This window comes from Mastigoproctus giganteus, chromosome 8 (assembly GCF_048544385.1).
Source record: "Mastigoproctus giganteus isolate SK-2022 chromosome 8, ASM4854438v1, whole genome shotgun sequence".
NCBI classification, from domain to species: domain Eukaryota; kingdom Metazoa; phylum Arthropoda; class Arachnida; order Uropygi; family Thelyphonidae; genus Mastigoproctus; species Mastigoproctus giganteus.
In genome coordinates, this window is record NC_143582.1 from 25,999,892 (window position 1) to 26,021,244 (window position 21,353).

The following is a 21,353-nucleotide window of genomic DNA, read 5'->3' on the forward strand; positions in this document are numbered from 1 at the left end:
AGAGCGTCGCCATCATCTTGTGGATGGCCCTGTTCTCTTTGGTTACGTGGCACGTCTTGATTGGGTTGGTTCTCTTGCTCGCTTCAAGGCGCCATCTTGTTTCCTCTCGTTTCTGTGGGACGACGCCCTTTTTCCGTCTAGTCACTCAACTCACTATCTTTTAGGACAAAATCCCCGCCCTTGGTCTCCAGAAATTATATAACCCCTGTGACTGCAGCAAAGGATTGGCATTGTGTTAAAGAATCGACCAATCGCAATGCGTTGATTCGATTCCCCGCAATAACTTATTTTAGTTGGTTCTTACCTGTGCTGGTGTGATTGGATATGGGCAGAGAGGATGAGACTTAGTAAAACACATAACAATATTTATTATCACAAAAATAAACTAAATATACAACACTTGCACTCTACTTAAGTGATCAGTTTAAATAGTGGCATTCAGGCATTAGTTACATTTTATAATGTCAATGTGTGAATCAGGTATTAAGCTAGTACATTCTGCTCTTCATAGAAATTCTGTAATTTATCTTGCAACATTAACTCTTCACAATTCTTACCTTTTGTAGTGTACTAGATTATTCTAGGTTAACCGTCCAGAATGCTTATAGACCTTTTTGGTACTCCTCATATTCTGAGGCTAAACGCGGGTGGGTGTGTTTAATTCTCCTGGCTGCTAGTTATCTCTCAGTGCATCCTTCATCATCATCCGGAGCTTAGCGCTTGATCACGCTCGATTATACTGCACTTTTCTTATGGACATCAGGATGGGGATTTTCGTGTCTATGGGAGCATTCTAGTCGTTCAACCTACATTGTATTAACATGTAATTCATTTGTGGTTAGGAAAGAAGCATTGAACAGGTTATCATTTTAGTTTCGGTTTTGGATTGTTACATTCACACGAATAATATAATTCCTTACCAGTTAATTCGCTCGCTCCTAGAATTCAGTGATACGGCCTCCTTCTCTCCAGCGAAATCTGGGCGGGGTCCTCTACTGGTTTTCCGGCCGACTTTTTCTGGTGGCCGCTCTGCTCCTTCTCAGCCTTTGTCTCTCGCTGCTCTGGCGATCTTTCGACTAGATGTTCGTCTGCGAAGAGCCAACTCTCCTCTCCTCTGTGTCCTCTCTCCGTCTCTGTCTCCGTCCGAGTCTCTTCTCCCCTCTCTTACTCAGTCCTTCTGTATATATCTCGGACTTGGGCGCTACTTTCCCTCTTTAACTTTTTTCTTCGTTGATTACTCAACAATGAGGAATTCTTCGCTCCCTCCCAATGACAGTGGGGAAAGTCGTAAATATGACAGAGTCCTGTTCTTTTAGTTGTCCAAGTCTGCGTCATAGGCAGGTGTGAGCCTGGTTTCGCTATCAACCTAAACCTTGCTTTTTTGTTTATTATCGTTAGCGCTGGGCCGAAGTTCTCGCTGACTCTTTCTACCCCCGTTACGATCCCCTGTTCAGAGCGAAAGTAAGTTTGTGTTAGTCATGGGCTCTTGCCTTCTCATTGGCTCACTCACATCTTCTCTTCAATACTTTCGGTTTGGCTTTCCCTAACTTGAATATTACGAATTCTAATTGAAAACTGTTTTTCGATAATTTCGCCCTAATATCCTAAATATCGGTTTTATTTATTGAACAAAGAATTAGATTTATCCGATCGTCGTGAGCTGAGAATTTATCAGTCTCACACTTCCCCTCTGGCCATGCCATCTTTCAGCAGGATAATGTGCCATGCCACACCATCCAGATTGTTCGAGACTGGTTTGGGAACATGAGGAAGACTTCCATGTATTACCCTGGCCTCCAAATTTTCCAGACATCAATCCCATCGACCATCTGTGGTTTGTGTTTGGAACAGCAACTCCGATCTGTGGCATCTCATCCACGGATCTTACAGGAGTTAAAGGATCTGCTGGTTATGTGTTAATACCAGATACAGAAGACACATTTAGAAATCTTGTAACATCCATGCCTCGCGGGTACGAGCTGTTTTGGCTGCACGTGGAGGACCAACATCATATAGGTGATCATAATGTTTTGGCTCATTGGTGTAAGTTCAGTCTTGGGTGGCCCTAATATGACATTTTTTTTTAACTGCAAACACAATCCTTTCCACTTTTATAAAGTCTGCTGAGCTTGCGATCACATATATCGGCGCTGAATCGTCATTGGAAGCAGTTAAGTGCCTAGAATGCTCCAGATTTTCAAAAGCTACTTTCTCATTGGTGATGTTCTGCTCTTACTGTCCTCTCTTCTTCATAAAAAGACAATTAAAGATCTTAACTGGGAATACAGTTTACACTAGGCACATCACAGCTGGCATCCAACAAGGCGCAGTTCTTACTGCGCTCATCTCCCCACTGGTTAACAACAGGACGGACCTCATCAGTTACACAAATGATATTAAGATACACACCTATATTATCGCCAAGAATAAGCCCGTATAGACAACAGAGTTTTCCTTGACGTGACCACATATTTCTTGCAATTTGATTTTAAAATCAACCACGTAAGTGTGATTACTGTCCTTTCTCGTTGAGACAGATTCCCTACCTCTATCCATTTGCAGGGTTTTTAGACACATCAGCAACACAGGCCATATTGTGTATAAATGTCTGTAAATTTAGTGTGTTATGTGGGCGATTTCCTATTTTCTCGACAAAAACCCGAGTTAAAATCATACTACCCTTGCCTGAGCATGACCAACTCAGCCACGTTGTGAAAAATGCCCATAATTCATCAGTTCACTGAGAGAATTCGAAACTGGGCCTTTTTTCATGCGACTGTTTTAGTCAGTCTCATGCAATGTAGCATGGTTTTTCTCCCAGAAACTCTGGATTTATGTCCAGCTAGTGTAGTATAGGATATTTTTAGGTGCATCAGCGACCAAGGTCATATTGCGCTGTATACACCAATGAGCCAAATATTAGGACCATGACCCTAATGTCGGTCCTCCACGTGCAGCCAAAACAGCTCGTACCTGGCGAGACTTCGACACTACAAGATTTCTAAATGTGCCTTGTGCTATCTGCTACCAACACATAACCAGCAGATCCATTAAATCCTGTAAGGTCCGTGGTTGAGATGCCACAGATCGGAGTTTCTGTTCCAACACAAACCACAGATGCTCGATGGGATTGATGCCTGGGGAATTTGGAGGCCAAAGCGATACCTGGTAGTCTTCCTCATGTTCTGCGAACCAGTCTCGAACAATCCGGGCAGTGTGGCATAGCTCATTATTCTGCTGAAAGACGGCACTGCCAGAGGGGAAGACCGTTGCAATGAAAGTTTGTACCTGGTCAGAAATAATGTTTATGTAGATGGTAGACGACACAGTACACGGATGACTGGACCTAGGGTATCCCAGCAGAACATCGCCCAAAGCATGACACCACCGCCACAGGCTTGATTTTGTCCCACGGTGCATCCAGGCTCCATCACTTCCCGAGTTAAACGACGCACACGTACCCGGCCGTCCACATGGTGCAACAGGAAACGTGATTCATCAGACCAGACGACCTTCTTCCAATCACTCAAGGTTCAGTTTCGATGCTCACGTGCCCATTGTAGGGGCTGTCGCCGGTAAACCGTGGTTAGCATGAGCACTCGGAGCAGCCTGCAGCTACACAGCCCCATTTCAGCAGGTTTCGATGTACTGTGTATTGCCACACATTAGTCCCGTCACCAGCATTCCAATTACTGGCGAGTTGCGCAACAGTCGTCCTTTTGTTGCCACTTGCCATCCGGGAGAGCCTTCGCTCACCTCGATCATCAATGAGCTGTGTTCGTCCAACACTTCGCCCGCGGTTTGTGGGTTATCACTCCTCGGACCACTTTCGGTAGGTATTAATCACGGCTGACAAAGAGCATCCCACCAGCCGTGCCGTTTCGGATATGCTCTGAACCAGTTGTCTGGCCATTACAATTTGGCCTTTGTCAAACTCGCTTAAGTCCTCTGCCTTTCCCATCTGAACAACAAAAGTAACATTTATTAACGGAGTTCAGTATCAGATGTTTTTTATACCGTTTCCCGACCGGCGCATCCGCCGTAGTTCACTTGCCGTTGCTTCGATTTGCATAACGACTTAATGGTCATAATGTTTTCGCTCAATGGTGTATATGATCTGTAAAAATGCATGTGTTCTGTGGTCGATTTTCTGTTTGTTGGAAAAATCCTAATACTGTATCAGCAAATTTCCTAGAGTTTCCAGGAGAACAAACCATGCAATCATCGCCTCAGAACGATTAACGAGCCATGTTGTGATAAAGACATCAAAATTCCTTGCGTCATTCACGGGATTCGAAAGTCAGTTCTTTTCTATCCGGTGTGGGGAGTATGGCAATTCTACCAACTGAGCTCTCCATAGCGGTCTTTTTCGTTCAGCAAACAGGCAAATCGACAACAGAAGACACGACAATTTACAGACATTAGCATTAGCAAAGACACAAGATTCAAGATTGGAAGCTTATATAGCATCACCCAAAAAAAAAAAAAAAAAATACACACCCTCCTCATTTCACCCATCCACTGGCTCTAAATGTTTGTCTACTTCTGCCTTGAATCTATTTAAGCTATGAACTTCTACAACGAGAGATGGAAGTTTCTTCCAGCAATCAACCAACCGCTGGCTAAAAGCAAACTTCCGCACATCTATCCTACAACTGTCTTTCCTCAATTTGAATTTTTGCTCTCTCAGGCGATTATTCTGAGCAAGAGGAAGAATCCAATTAGCATTGAGCATGCTCAAACCATTCAAAACTTTATACACATCAGTCAGTTCACCTCGCAGTTGCCTTGTCTCCAGACACTGTAATTTGCAACATTTAACCCATTCTTTGTAAGAGCAACCGTTTGTTCCATTCACTAATCTTGTTCACCTTCTCTCTCTACTCGTTCCAACAGTTCTACATCCTTCTTAAAATGAGGCCTCCAGACCTGTATACAGTACTCAAGGTGTGGCCTGACCATTGCCTTATACAAGAGGATAATCACCTCCTTATCCCTGCTAGAAAAATGCCTGTATATCATTGACAATACACAATGAGTTACTCTAGCAGACCGTCTGCACTGCTCAGAAAACTTCATATCTGCCTGCACAATTACGCCTAGGTTCTTTTCATTCTCTTGATACACATAGTTGATACGTGTACTCTGGAATTACTGCTACCCATATGCAGTACTTTACATTTGTCAATGTTAAACTTCAGTTGCCACCTCTCATCCCATCTGCTCAACCTTTCTATATCCTGTTGCAGCAGTATACTATCATTAGTGTCATTAACAACCCTACAGACCTTTGTATCGTCTTCAAACTTGGACATTAAGCAATTAAGATGATATATACCCTCATCAATATCATTAATAAATACAGAAAACAACAATGGATCCAACGCTGAACCTTGGGGGACTCCACTAATAACATTAGTCCACGATGAGCAGTGTCCATTGATTACCACTCTCTGTCTTCTCCAACTCACCATCCCTTTATCAATAGCAGCAATTCGCCTCTAATGCCACACTGCTCCAATTTGTGCAGCAGTCTTCCATGTGCAACAGTATCAAAAGCCTTTCTAAGATCCAAATATATGATATCAAAATTATTCTTTACATCCAGTTCCTTTGTGACCACATCATAGTATTCAATCAAATTGGTCAGACAAGACTTCCCCTTAGCAAACCCATGCTATGTCCGAGCTATAACTGAGGTCTTGTCTAGATGATCCTGCAGTGCCTCCATTAATTTTCCTGGAAAAGAAGTTAAACTAACTGGTCTGCAATTACTTTTGTCACCCTTTAATCCTCCTTTGTCGATTGGGCCCCATTTGCACATCTGCAGTCCATGGATAGCTCCCCTGAGTCCAAGGAAGCTCTCATAATTATGGCTAAGGGTTTGCTTACTTCCTTTGCTGCCTCCTTTAATATAACTGGATAGATTCCATCCAACTCGGGTACCTTTCTTATGTTTATCTTCAACAATTTTCCCTCCATTTTACTCTCAGTTGTTACAAGATCATCTAGCTTACTGCTAGAGTTTAATACACCTCTGGTATTCCCCTCCCTGAATGACTCCTCATGTGTGAATGTAGAAGCAAAATATTGATTTGGTTTGTTACAGGATCATCAGTTGAATCATCGATATCAAGTGTACCAATCTGATCTATCCCCCTTCCTTCTAGAGTTTACACAAGTAAAGAACTCTGTGCTGTTTGTCTTTGCATTCTTTGCCAAAGATTTCTCGTAATCTGCCTTTGCCTGCCTTTGTGACTTGGTTATAGACCAGCTTATGTCTATCATAGGCTTCCGTATCATTTATATTATGTTAATAATTTTATGTTAATTGACATAATCATTTATATTAAGTAAATTAACATTTATTATATGTTAGTTTATATGTATCCCATGCATTTTTCTTCTCTGCCACCTGTCTAATTAGTTCATCTGTCATCCATTTAGGCCTAAATCTCGAACAACATTTCTTAGTTGGTATGAAAAGCCTAGTAGCTCTTCCAAGATTAATTCTTTGAATGCTTCCCATTTTGAATTCGCTGTTGGGAACATCATCAGTTGGTTCCACCGTATAGAATTTAAATACTGTCTCTGACTTCCCTAGTCTCCTTTACGAAACCAAAAACCCTTCTCTTTACTCCTGATGATAGTTACGTCTTTGAGTAAATCTCACTTCAGCACACTGCGATACTGCCACCTAGTGTTTCGCTTATCTACTGATTCTTCATGCATGAAGGATCACTACTGGATATCATTGATAAATACACAAAACAACAATGGACCCGGCACCGAACCCTGGGGGACCCCACAAATAACATTAGTTCACATAGAGCAGTGTCCATTTATTACCACTCTGCCGTCTCCTACTCAACCATCACTTGATCCGTTGCAGCAACTTGCTCTTAATGCCATACTGCCCCAATTTGTACAGCAGTCTTCCCTGTGCAACAGTATCAAAAGCTCTCCTGAAATCCAAGTATATAATATGGAAATTATTTTTTGCATTCAGCACATCGTAGTATCCAATCAGATTGGTCAGACAAGACTTCCTCTTAACCTTTATGGGCTTTTTTCACTGCATGTCTAATTCAGTTAGTTCAGGCAAGGATAGCACAGTTTTGCTCCACCTAGAAACTCTGGTTTTTATTCTCCAAAATTGGCAAATCTACCAGAGAACACACGCAGTTCATGTAAGTAATACAGACGGGTAGATGAAGTAATAATTCTGTGGCGCTAATATGAACAGTTTTTTTTTTTTTTTTTTTTTTAATTAGATGAGCGCGAAGACGTCTATTGGCTTTTTTTCACACTGTGGTTGAATTTGCGCTTATTAATCGAGAATAACACTATTTTAACCCATAGAAACTCGGGTTTTTCGTTCAGAAAACCGACCAGGGGATACATCTGAGTTATGGACATTATACACGCAGCTAGTTGATGTAATCCTCGAGTGGTCCTAATATGACTTTCTTTTTTTTTTTTTCTTTCTTTTTAAAACTGATATGAATTACTTTTGTGTTCTAATTATTTTTACAAACACACTTGGAAAAACCGTCCAAAATTTAATAGTCTCTACCAAGTATTTCTACTCCCAAAACTTCTCGCAGGATGCCCTTTTAATCTACAGAACATGGCTGTATATCTGTTACTTTATGTGTAGTGGTTATATATTTAAAAAAAAAAAATTATGTTGTAATTTTTCGTTTTACAAATCTGCTAGCAATATGTTTTATATTTAAAGTAGGTAGCTTTCATCAGATGATGGCGACATCTTGAATGTGGTTTAGGTGGTACACGAGTCAGGGCGATATTTGAATGTTGACAACTTTTCGTCGGATATATTGCTAAGAAAAATGGCAGGTGGACGCAGAAGTGCTACGAAATCTGGCAGTATTGCCAAATCTGCAGCTACCATTGATGATAGGTATGTTTTAAGGGATTAAATCATTCGATGTTCAGAAAATCGTAACCCTATCAGGATAATGTTATTTAATCACCAAGTGAAGCAGACGAACTTTTTACATGCCTTCTGTTATAAATTTGTAATGAAAACAGAAAATAAATAAATAAATAATTTCCATTTAGTTAGAAAAATAAAAACCGCAGTCAGAATTAAAATATTAAAAATTAAATAATAATAAAAACGTTATACTGAGCGCTTTTTAAACGTATGGAAAATGAGCATTTTATTGTCAGTTTTTGTAGGATTATAAAAAATATATTTTTGTAAACTGTGTTATTTAGAATTGTAATTTTATATATATATATATATATATTTTTTTTTTTTTTTTTTTTTTTACTGTTTGGAATTTCAGCAAACACAAGCATGACTATTAGCTACAGTAAACTTTATAACTGGGCACTCTCTGGGATTCGGAAGTGCCGCATTTTAAAATTTTATGAATTTATATAGGTATACCTATTTGAGCAGTTTTAGAGGAGCTAATTTTAATAAATGTATATCACAAATAGCTGAATAAAATAATAGTGATCTATTTCTATCTGTAAACTTTTGACTAGCTTGTTCTTTCATGTATTTTTGCAACCAGTAGTATTTAAACTTCTTGGATAAAGTAATGGTCTTAATTCTCACAGCAGAACAAACTTGCCTTTGTAATGAGTTGCATGGGTTTTGCACTATGTTAAACAACTTTAGCTATATTACAATTTTGAAAACTGATTTTTTTTATGCAACATGGCAGCTCACCTCAAACAGCTTCGTTACAGCTATTTTGGGTGCCTCTTGTCACCAGTGACTACCTACTGAAAGTAATGGTTGATTACTTTAACTGTTTGAGAGACCATGTTTGAAAGCAGTGCAATTCCAAGGCAACTCAATGTAAAGGCAAGGTTGTTCTGTTGTGAGAATTAATACCATTGTATTATAGTCACAGTGCAGTTTAAATTCTATTGGCTATAATAACAGATTACAAATCTGTCATTATAACCAACATAGGACAACATAGTCCTTCAAGCATCTTATAAGGACAGAAATGTCATCCTTTATTGTATGGGTTCTCAAAGACAAATGTGATTGTTGGTACTGGTGCCAGATTTCTTTCTTAATGATTCCAGATTGTAAAGTATAGATTTTTTTTTTTTTTTGTAATATATGCCAGATTTTAAAGAATTCCAGAAGTAAAGTACTGTATTTTACAGAGTTTATTTCTATGTTGTTAGTAGACTCTTGGTTGAGGGGAATTGCTGCAGGCAATTTTTAATTTTGAGTCAAGGTTTTTCTATTTGCAGTGGTTGTGCTATGTATTCAGAGCTGTCTGTTTCTAGCAAGATTATAATAGTGCCACAGATTATCTTTTTGTGTGTATATTATGCAAACACAGTGGAGTAATGAAGCAAAACTTCAGTGTTTTGATGGATGTGATGGAGTGCCTCAGTTGAAAAGTACCAATATCTTAGAGAGAATCAAATCAGGGAATTCATCAGGTATTCTGTAGTCTGCCATGATATTGATGCCTACCCTCCATTCATCTACTTGCAAGGACAGGTAAGTAGAGGCAGAACACACTGATCCCACAGTTTGGGTGATTCAATTGATAGAGAAATGGGGAAGTCTGTAATAGGGATAGGTAGAACATGACAAGGGCATGTGTATCTGGTGTAAAAGTTGATGATAATGCAGAACAGCTATCTTTTAAGGCACGAAAAGTGATATTGTACATTCAGGTACTAATATTATTAGTACTTGCACATGTAAGTGTTCTGAGATCAGAGCTCAGTGTGAAAGTGTCAGGAATATTACCCTGCTACAATTTTTGTGAGTACTGCACAACGTGAATTTTTTAACAGAAAGGGTGGTTTCTGTAGTATTAGTAGTAGCATATGATGCAAGAAAGTAAGCTTTTTTTTTTTTTTATGAACACCCCAAATGTGAGAGGTATTAGAACCTATAGTACTTACTACTGATATCATATACTTGGATTTCAGAAAAGCTTTTGATACTGTTGCACATGGAAGACTGCGGTACAAATTGGAGAGGTATGGCATCAAGGGTAAGCTGCTACAATGGTAAAGGGATGGTTGAGTGGGAGACAACAGAGAGTGGTAATCAATGGACACTGCTCTTCGTGGACAAATGTTATTAGTGGAGTTCCCCAGGGTTCGGTGGTGGGCCCATTGTTGTTTTGTATATTTAGCAATGATATTGATGAAGGTATATCAGGTTTAATGTCCAAGTTTACAGATGATACAAAGGTTGGCAGGGTTGTTAATGACAGTATGCTACTCGAGCTGAATCTAGATAAGTTGGGAAAATCGGCTGAGAAATGGCAACTGGAGTTTAACATTGACAAATGCAAAGTACTGCATATGGGTAAAAATAACCAAAGAGAAACATACCAAATGGATGGTACTACATTCAGGGAAGTGGAAAGTGAAAAAGACCTCGGGGTAATTGTGCAGCCAAATATGAAGTTCTCTGAGTAGTGCAGACAGGCTGCCAGGGCAGGTCATGGAGTCTTGTCAATGATATATAGGAATTTTGCTAGCAGGGACAGGAAGGTGATAATCCCGTTATACAAGGCAATGGTCAGGCCACACCTAGAGTACTGTGTACAGGTCTGGAGGCCTCATTTTAGGAAGTATGTAGAGTTGCTAGAATGAGTACAAAGAAGGGCAGCAAGATTGGTGAGGGGGAACAAAGGGGTGCTCTTACCAAGAAAGGCTTAAGTTCTGCAAATTGCAGCACCTGGAGAGTAGGCACCTGAAAGGTGATCTGATTGAGGTGTATAAGGCCTTGAATGGGTTGAGCAAGCTGAATACTGATGGGATTCTTCATCTTGCTCAGACTAAGAACCTGAGGGGGCACAGTTTCAAATTGAGGAAAGATTGTTGTAGAATAGATGTGCGGAAATTTGCTTTTAGCCAGCGGGTAGTTGATTGGTGGAACAGGCTTCCATCTTTTAATAGCCTAAATAAATTTAAGGCTGAGCTGGACAGGCATTTGGAATGAATGGAGGGATGAAATTGGGGGTTTTTTTTTTTTTGGCTGATGCTGCATAAGCTTGCTTTCTTGCATCGTATGCCTCTACTAATGCTACTGTGTATGGGTTAGAGTAGAGGTTCCCAAACTTTCTCAGTTCACGGCACCCTTAAAGTGTCCCATTAATTTTTTTCGTGGCACCCCTAAGCCAAAATAAATACCTAACACAGTGGTTTTTGACCTTTTAATATATACCTATATAATAATTTTATTCTTTATATAGAGGTACTAAATAAAGATCAATTATAGATCACCACATGGATACCATACACCTTTTATAATGAAATAAATGTATAAATTTAAAAAAATAATAATAATAGCAACTTTAAGTAACTTAAACCCAAATTACACAGCACCCCAAAAACGTTGTTGCGGCACCCTAGTGTGCTGCAGCACCCCGGTTGAAAACCACTGGGTTAGAGGTTGAGAAAATGATAATATTTGTTGACATTAGACTTTAACTTCTGTAGATTGTAATTTTCAGGAAATACAGTATGTATGAAGGAAGGATGTTCCAGAAAACAGTAGTTGAATGAATAAGGGAAAAAAAAAGTTGGATCTGTGAGTTTGAAGTTGAATAGTAAAAGGATGTTGACTGGTTGAATGCACATGTTTCAAAGCAGTCCAAACATGTACCACAACCACATGTTTGGACTGCTTTGAAAGAGAGAGCGGGAATTAAAGAAGCCAATTCAGAAAAACAGTGCCCATAGAGGTGCCCATAGAATAGGCATGCAGCAGAAACAGAATGTTTATGAGAAAAACAGTGGAGAGACTGTTAGAGGTGAGTCATTAATTAACGTAACTGCCCTCTTCTGAATGGAATATAGAAGCCTGAGATAGGTTTTGGGGGCACCACCCCAAATGCGGGAACAATATTCCATGGTAGGGCGGATTTGTGATTTGTACTGAGTGAACAGCTTTTTGGAAGAAAAGTAATGTCGAGAGCGAAAGAGAAAACGAAGTTTTTTAGATGCAGAGAAAGCAATATTTGTAATGTGCTTGTGCCAAGAGAGATTAGAAGTCAGGGTAATCCCCAATAGAGATATATGATCTTGCCTAGAAATCGGAGTGTCATTGAAGATAAGCATAGGAGCAGAAGAATCCTTTTTGCAAGATATAAGACATGACTGAGTTTTAGAAGGATTGAAATCAACTAAGTTATCTTTGCCCCACTGGAGAATTGCTTGGAAATCAGCATTTAAGGAATTGGTAGTGGATATTCGAGAAGTTGAAGCTGGTTTGTTTTTTTTGTTTTTTTTATAGTTGCTGGCGCATTGGCTTCTGTGGCCATAATGTTTTGGCCACAGAAGCACGTCCCAAGGTTTTTGCAGTAAACTTTGATCCAAGCCTGAGGCGGGATTCAAATCCGCGACCTTTGGTTTGCCAGGCAGGCACTTTATCCACCTGGCTAGCCCGGTCGGCTGTTGAAGCTGTTTAAGCAAGGCAAGGTTTCTCAAACTGAAGGTGGAATGCAATGTGTTATCATCATCAAAACTATGGATAAATATACAAGATATATCATAAATATACAAGAGGAAAAGAGCGAAAGAATGAAGTGAACCTAGAACTGGACTGAACAGACACCTGCAGTGAGTGGTCAAAGAGAAAACTGGTTACCCAATTACAAAAAAAAATTGGCAAACCATAAGATGGAAGCTTATTTAGAAAGATGTTTATGCCAAACATGATCAAAAGCCTTTGAAGTGTCAAGAGCAACTGCTTGAGTTTTACCAAACTTTTCCATTTAATTTGTCCATAGATGGGTAACATAAGCCAGAATACCTACAGTGGATCAACGCCGATGGAATCCATACTGGCGATTGCTGATCAGATGGAAGGTTTCTAGATAGTTTAAGAGTTGGTGGTTAATTGATTTCTCCATTACTTTAGAAAGAGTAGAAGTAATTGCAATGGGGCAATAATTGGATGGGAGGGATATTTTGCCATTTTTAGGAACTTGCTGGATATGAGCAAATTTCCAAGCAGAAGGAAAAACACCTTTGGAATAAGAAAGTATAAAAAGGCAACACAGAGTAAAAGTAAGTTCAGGAGCACAAGTTTTGAGAACAAGTGGAGAAATACCATTGGGACCTGAAGCTTATATAGCATTGGCTAAATCTCTCATCACCTGTCCACTCCTCCAATAATTTTTCTAGTTCTTTCATGAATTTATTCAAACTACTTACTTTCACACAGCAGATGGAAGTTTATTTCAACTGGCCACTGGCTGAAAGCAGTTTTACACACATTTGTTCTGCAACCATCCTTCCTCAATTTGAATTTTACCTCCCCTCATGTGTATAGTCTGAGCAAGAGGAAGAATGCCATCAGCATTGCACTTACTTCAATCACATCTCCTTGCAGATGCTGTGAGGCCTTTCTTGTTAAGAGCACTTTTTTCCCTTCACCAATCTCATTGCTATTCTCTGAACAAACCCATTCCAACATCCCTATCCTTCTGGAAATGAGGCTTTCAGACCTGAATGCAATACTTAAGATGTGACCCTAGCTGCCATTCTACACTGCTCAGAGAACTTCATGTCTCACTGCACAATTTGCACCCAGGTATTTTTCATTCTCCACTATCCTGAGTGTGTACTACACAGTTTTAATGTTATTCTGGGATTACTGCTACCCATATATAGTACATTGCATTTGTCAATGTTAAACTTCAATTGCTACTTCTCAGCCCATCTGCCTAATTTTACCCACTTGAATATTAGTCCAATAATATTTGCTGATACTAGTGAGACAGTGGTCTGTTTCAGGAAACTGCTATCTGGGAGGAGAGGGAAATGATACAGAGAACAAAACATTTATAGTATAGGTAGTCATTAAAAGTATAGGTAGATTCATTTTTTTCTTTTGCTTTCCAATTGGTCTATTTGGACATGATATTGCAAAGAAGTATGGGAAGTATGGGGCTTGCTCGAGCTAAACATGTGCCCTCTCGCCACCTCTCAAAATTACTGGGTATATGTCATAAGCTCCAGGGGCTTGCTTACCTTTAGGCTTGAAATTTTTTCAAATAACAGTCTTCAGTAATTTCAGTATTGCCAATTTCTTGCTATTTAGATTTACTCATATCTTCTTGCCACAATGAATCTTTTGTCTCAAAAATTGATATGAAATACCTGTTCAATTCATCAGTATTTAAGCTAGTTTGTTAACGACTTAGCCACATCCATTACATAATGGTCCAATCTGGTTTACTCTTTTCCTATTTGTATTTGCATACATGTAAATCTCCTTGTTTCCTTTCTTTCCTATTTTAATCAGTGATTAAAACACTCAATCTTTGCAAACCTAATCATTTCTGTGGTACTATTATAGACCATTTTATAACTATTTTATAAATATAAATCCGTGCATACATCGACCAATTCAAAAAAAAAATTTATTAGAAAAATATACAAATTAACCATGACTGAAAATTTAAATACATAAATTTGATTAAACTATACTAGATAAAAGCATTAAAGATATATTGCAATAGAAATAAAAACAAATAAATACACTAGATGCCTTCAGCTACTCTATGAAGCCTTTTTCAACTGACTTAAAGTATGGATAGCACTATCGTTATATACTGTAAATGAAGGTGAAGTATAGTCCACCGTGTGCACAAAAACTCTGCATGACACTTTGACATTCTTCTTAACCGAGTGTTTCTGCCTTAGTTTTGAAGTGAGAAGTTCAGCTTTATCTTTGGAGAGGGCTAGATCTCTAAAGAGGTTATCCAAACCACTCATTTAGATTCAGTAAATTTATTCACCACTCAACATAAGGTCACCAGTCGAGACTGCCTGCTGTCTAGTGATGGAATCTAATAATTCTGAAACTGGCAACAACAGTGTATTTGGGTTTTTAATTAGTAATGGAATTGATCCATGGATAAATTCAGCTGTTTCTAAGGAGTGCAAGCTCAAGGTGTCTCGTCACCGGAAGGACAGTAGTGTACCTTGACAGTACGGAAGAAGAAACAACACAGAATAGTGTTTTCTCTAACTATTTCATATCTGTGTTGAAATAATACTTTGCTTCTTTATTAAATAATGCCGTAATATGGTCTAAGTTGCTGATGCACCTAAAACCTAACAAGAAATGTAATCTGTAACCTGATCTACAGACTTTCCTCACTGCTGCAGTTCATATACTGAATTTGTAATCAGTTTACAAAATAAAATTAAGTACCATTTTAAATGACTTTCTGATGAGATTTAAATACTTTTTTTTTTCTTTTTTTTTTAGATCCTGCACTGAAAATCAGCTACCCCCACAGGTAGTTGTACCTAAACATGTTCCCATACCAGATATACCAACAGACAGTGAACTTCTCTTTGAATTCCTAGTTTTTTTTTTTGGAATCATAGCTTTGGCAAGTCAGTATTTAAATCTATATAGAAGTGTCTGGTGGCTTCCTCATTCATATACAGAATATGCTCTGGTAAGTAAAAACAGTAATGTAGAAAGGTTTGAAGCACTGTTTATTTAAATTTGACATGCTATGTGCTGGGGTACAAAATTAACACCATATGAAATATGCAGGTTAAACCTGTACCCTACACCTTTTTCACACAAAAATAAGTCTTCAGTACCTTCAAGTTCAACTACAATATTTGTTTTGATAACAAAATGTTTACCTGCTGTCAGAGGGGAAAAAAAGCAGTCAGATATTACAGTGACACTGTTTCTAGCTTGCCTTGGCATTTTTTAAAACTTATTTTATTCACCCTGCTATTTATCAATAGCTAGTCACATAAAAAACTGTTAAAACCATGCACAAAAATTTGTTGAGTTGTTTTTTAGCATTGCATCACCTTGCATGCACCAAATGATTCATCTGAATTTATAAACCAAGTTATCTGCATTTATAAACTCATATGATGTGTAAGTGGTTATAGAAACTTTCTTCTACTCATGTTCACACATTATAATTGTTATGTGCATGGCATTTCATTTTTATAATGCTTAATGTACTATTTATTAGTCCAGAAAAAAAAAATCTGTGAAAAATATTTATGAACAGCCATGTTTTAAATGTCATGAGTTCTTTTTAGTTTTTTAATTTATTAAAATTAAGTATTATTAATTTATATTAATATTTATAAAGCTGTAATATCACTGACCATCCAGAAAAATATCAATGAGAAATCAAAATACTGTACACAAAAAAAAAAAAACACTACTACTATTATACAGAGTGAGTCATGTTTTAAATGTCATGAGTTCTTTTTAGTTTTTTTAATTTATTAAAATTAAGTATTACTACAATTAGGAATATATTTAATATTTATAAAGTTGTAATATCACTGACCATCCAGAAAAATTTCAATGAGAAATCAAAATACTGTACACAAAAAAAAAAAAAAAAAAACACTACTACTATTATACAGAGTGAGTCAATGGTTACCCAATTATTATAGCAGATATTCAAAATGGCCACCTCCATCTTGAAAACACTGCTAAATTCTTCGTGTGAATGATTAATGCCTTGACATATATCAATGTCTCTTTTGCAATTTGATGGCATTTTGATGATATTGCTTCTTTAAGTTCAATGTTTTTTAGGTGGTTGTGCTAAGCAGCAGACTTCAAGTGCCACCAGAGGGGGGGGGGGTGCCTTCTAGTGACCTGAGTGGCCATTTAGATGGGCCTCATTGTCCTATCCACCTGTTGGGGAACTGTTCATTGAGTAATCATGAACATCCCATGAATAATGCAGTGGTGCTCTGTCTTGTTAGAACAACTTGTTGATCCTTTGTTGTAAAGTAACATCCAGAAAATCCATCAAGTAATTTTGTAGCATGTCTGAGTACATTTTGCCAGTAATGTTGTCATCAAAAAAATCAAGCCCAATTATTTGACTGTCCCATATTTCAGCCCACACCATAATGAAAAACCCAGGGATTGTTTTTCATGGTGTCACCATACAAATCCTGAACAAGTTGCACTTTATACAGGTGAAAATGATTTTTTCAAAGAATGCGCACTACTGAACTTCAGCTAATCCCTATTTCTCAACTTAACTTCCTCATTGATTTTTTTTTTTTTTTTTTGGGCTGTTTGCAAGCAGCAGCAATACTATCACTGATGTTTCTTCATCAATTACTCTTTCTGGTCTCCCACCTCCAAGGATGATCAGCAACACTTCTGGTTTCTTTAAAATTGTTTATTAGTTGTTCAACAATTGATTGATTAGTTGGAGACCAATGTGGATTCTGTTAAATGCTGTTAAATTCTTCACCAGCTGAACATTGTGTAGCACCTGATAACTCATACATAAATACTAAGCTCACTATGTCATCCTTAGATAATTTGTCAGATTTTTTTAGCTCTGAAACAAAAAAATAAATATTAATTGTAGTATTTTTAACCATTCACAACATTCAAATCACCTTGTTCTGCAAAATTAATACAACATACCATTGCAATAATATAATCTAGAATCAGAAAGAATATTACACATAAAAATGAAATTGCAAAAGAAAACAAAGATATTAAGCATATATGGTCCAGAAGAGGAAAACCCAAAGAATTTGATAAATTTTATAATCAACTACAAGATTTAACTAATAAGTTAGATAATAAGAATGAATTAGTAATAATAGAAGGAGACTTGAAAAATGCCCAAATAGAATATAGAATAATACCAGGAATTTTTCAATGGTTTAATGAACAGACAATGAACCAAAATGAAAATAAATTTTGTATAGACTGTGAATATAGAATTAAGAGCTTTTTGAATATAAAGAACAACATAAAATAATGTGGACAAATAATAGGGGCAGTAAATTAGTAAGCAATTGCAGATTAAAAATTGATTATTGATTATATAATCACTAATGGAAATTAAAATATAAAAGATGTAAAAGCAGTACTATCAGTACATATTTGTAGTGATCTTAAATTAGTAGTGGGAACATTCAGATTTAGAGAATCCTTTAATAAAAAGCAAAAAATAAAGAAACAAAATTCAAAATTGAATTATTACAAGATGGAAGTATTTGAAATCTATACAGAAATAGATTGAGAATATTTAGAATTAAAAGAAATGGAATGTGAAAATCAGTGAGTAGAAGAAAAATGGGAAACGATTAAATTTTGTATAAATAAAGCAGCATATGAAATGTTAGGAGAACAAAATATTAAAATGAATGAAAAATGGACAACATGGTATACAGAATTAAATAAAAGAATTAAATGAGACTTGGCTAAGATCAAAGCAAAAGCATTTCAGAAACATTTATTAAATAAAACACAATCCCGAGCTCTACTTGCATTCAGCACGACTCCAGCTCTCGGACAGGTTCCTCCCTCAGCAGATGTTCAAGCAAACCGAGGCACTTGACGCCGACCTGAACAAATTTGCTGTTGACCGGACTTACTGAAAAAAAATTATGATTAGTAGGACTAATCAGCAATGACTGATGTGTACCTTGCATCTGTTCCTGTCTGATTGAGCTGGTGCTCTTATCTCGATGTTAAGTCAGCACAATCAAACTTAACTCTCATAAGGAGTTCTCTCCTTTGTATCAAAATATGTTTTCATTTGTAAAATTACCTTTTTTTTGTAAATAATTGTTTGAGTTTCCCGGAAGTTTCGGGAGGCTGTAAAAATGTAAACCCCTGGCTTTTTGGCCGTGAAGGGCATTAAAGATTATCTCTCTCTCTCTCTCAGATGCACAGATATATGAAGAATATAAGGAGATTCAAAACAGAAGCAATGAGGAAATAAGAAAAATAAAATAAATGTATTAGGATAGGTTTCCAAAAGGATTAAATGAATATGTTAAAATAATAAACATAGATTCAGCTACATGGGTAAATTATTTGGAGTATTATATACAAGTAAAGGGCAGCAAATATTAGAAAATAAAGGAAATAAGATCAGCAAAGAGGACGTAGAATTAAGTGTGAAAGAAATTAAAGGAATAACAGGAAAAATAATAAAAGTGCAGGTATAGATAAAATAAATAATAAGTTACTGAAATATAGAGGAGAAAAGCTAACTACAGAATTATTTAAACAAATTTTTAAAGGAAAAAAACATACCAAGTGATTCGTGAAAAATATAAAATTATCAATATATAAAGAAGAAGGGAAGCAATTGCCATAAAATTATAGGGATATAAAAAAATTAAATAAAAATTTAGAATTAAGTGATGAGCAGCAAGGATTTAGGAAAAATAGATCATGCATAGATACAATATTTAAATGTTCTTGTTTATACTCCGGCACGACCACCAGGTCAGTGAAGTTTACAATAAATCATTACTTTAATCGTATTTAGCAGTCTTGAGCTTTTGAACCCCAGTCCACTCAAAGAGGGTGTGCTACTCCACTCTCTCTCTCCTGACCATTTGGCTACATCATAAAGCAGATAATAGAAAAATCATTACAGCATAATAAAACAATTTGTGTTTTGTAGATTTAAAATAAAAGATGTAATAGAAATCTTGAAGTTTTGCAAAGTTGCTAAACAATTAATAGAAGTAATCAGAGATATATATATATATATATATATATATATATATACATATATATATACATACATACATACAGACAGTAAATGTATAATCAAAACAGATCAAGGAAATACAGAAAAAACAGAAATAACTAAAGGAATAAGACAAAAAGACTCACTGAGTGTAACTCTCCTCAGCTTGAAAATGGATGAATTAATTAATGAAGTAAATAGAATAAATAAAGGAATTAAAATAAAAAATTAAATATAATCTGCTATGCAGATGACGCAGTACTAATGGCAGAAAATGAAAACAATTTGTTAAGAAATCTACATCATTTTAATAAAAAAGCAAAAGCATATGATATGGAAATATCCATAGAGAAAACGAAGAGCCTAACAATAGCAAAAGAACCACTGAGATCTAAATTAGAATTAGAAGGGAAAATGATAGAACAAATAATGAAATTTAACTACCTATGACTATATAAAAAAAATAGTTCAGGAATGTCCAACCCATGAAGAAGTAGAAGAACAAGTATTAAAAGCAAGTAGAATATAGGAAAGTCAAATAATAACTTAGTACAATCCAAACATCAATTGGGATGCAAAAGTCAAAATATATAAAATTATAGTAAGGCCTATAATAACATATGCAGCTGAAACCAGAGATACAATAGAAAAATAAAACAAATAAATGAAAACACTAAGAAATAAAGTTAAGTGAGGAAATCAGTAAACAAATGTGAAACAATCTGTTAATAAATGGATATACAGTGGAACCCCGCTTTACAATATTAATATGTTCCAGAGACACCATCATATCGTGAAAATACCGTAATGTGAACCCAATAACACATTGTTTTTTGGTAATTTGTTCCAAGACCTCAGAAGTTGAAATTTTTGCTATATAACTAAGCTATTTATTTCTCTAAAATGTGATTTTTATAATGGAAATTGTACATATTGATCAAAGCACAACACAAAAAATCACTTCAACTAAAGGATGTAAAAACGAAACAGGTGGCCAACAAGTTTACAAAACTGCTATTGGCTGAAAGAAAAGACCATGTGGTCTGGTCGGACACAATCATAAGCCACCGTAAAGTGAAAAGTAGGCACCAGTTAACGTGATCCACTGGTTAGTAGAATCAACTTTATAGAATCAAATTTCAAAAAAACCGATTAAAATCATTAAAATGCACTACACTTTCATCGTTATCATATGTTTGGTTATAAGAATCAGTTTTGAACATCTTTGTGATATTTTTTTAAAGCATATATATGGGTGTCACAACCATAAAACAATGAAAACAATTTGCAATTTTGGTTTATTGGGCTTTTCTGTTAGTGCAATCTATTATAAACAGGTAGTAAACTTGCTCTTATTGTATTTGTAATAATACCAATGCTGGAATTCTGTGGGTTTTTATGTTATCATGGTGAATTGTATTCCCCTTCCTCTTCAGTCATATAAAAAACATATTAATAAATTTTCAGAATCTTCTCTTCATTCCTATTTTTTAAGCTTCGTAAACTTGTTATTCCATATCTCATTTGCGCATATTGTGTTAGTTGCAATTTTTGCATACCAAGTTCTCTGTTATTGATTGCTTATCTTTTTTATTGTTTTAAATATTACAACCCAAAAAAATGTCAGTAAACAGAAATATCAGCAATCAATATTTAGTATGTGCATATCGTCGGCACCACGCCAAAACCATGAATGTACAATTTTGTCATTTCTTACCTAAATGCATTCTTGAGGTTGTTTCTTGGTCAACTATACCTTGCCAAATACTCGTATGTGTATTTCGAGGTCAAGTGGTTGAAAATGTTACATGCATTTTCACTTATCTGTGAAAAAAAACACTTCTCACCATG

General features: G+C 36.5%; 1 protein-coding gene across 1 annotated transcript in view; it reads left to right on the forward strand.

Moving 5' to 3' along the window:
- The first annotated feature begins 15,396 nt into the window (after window positions 1-15,396).
- The window catches only part of LOC150081386 (transmembrane protein 39A), a 49,640-nt gene continuing 43,683 nt past the window's right edge, over window positions 15,397-21,353 (forward strand). Inside the window, exon 1 of the mRNA XM_090379244.1 lies at window positions 15,397-15,449. The gene's annotated coding sequence lies outside the window, so the exon portion shown is untranslated. The remainder of the gene's footprint in view (window positions 15,450-21,353) is intronic.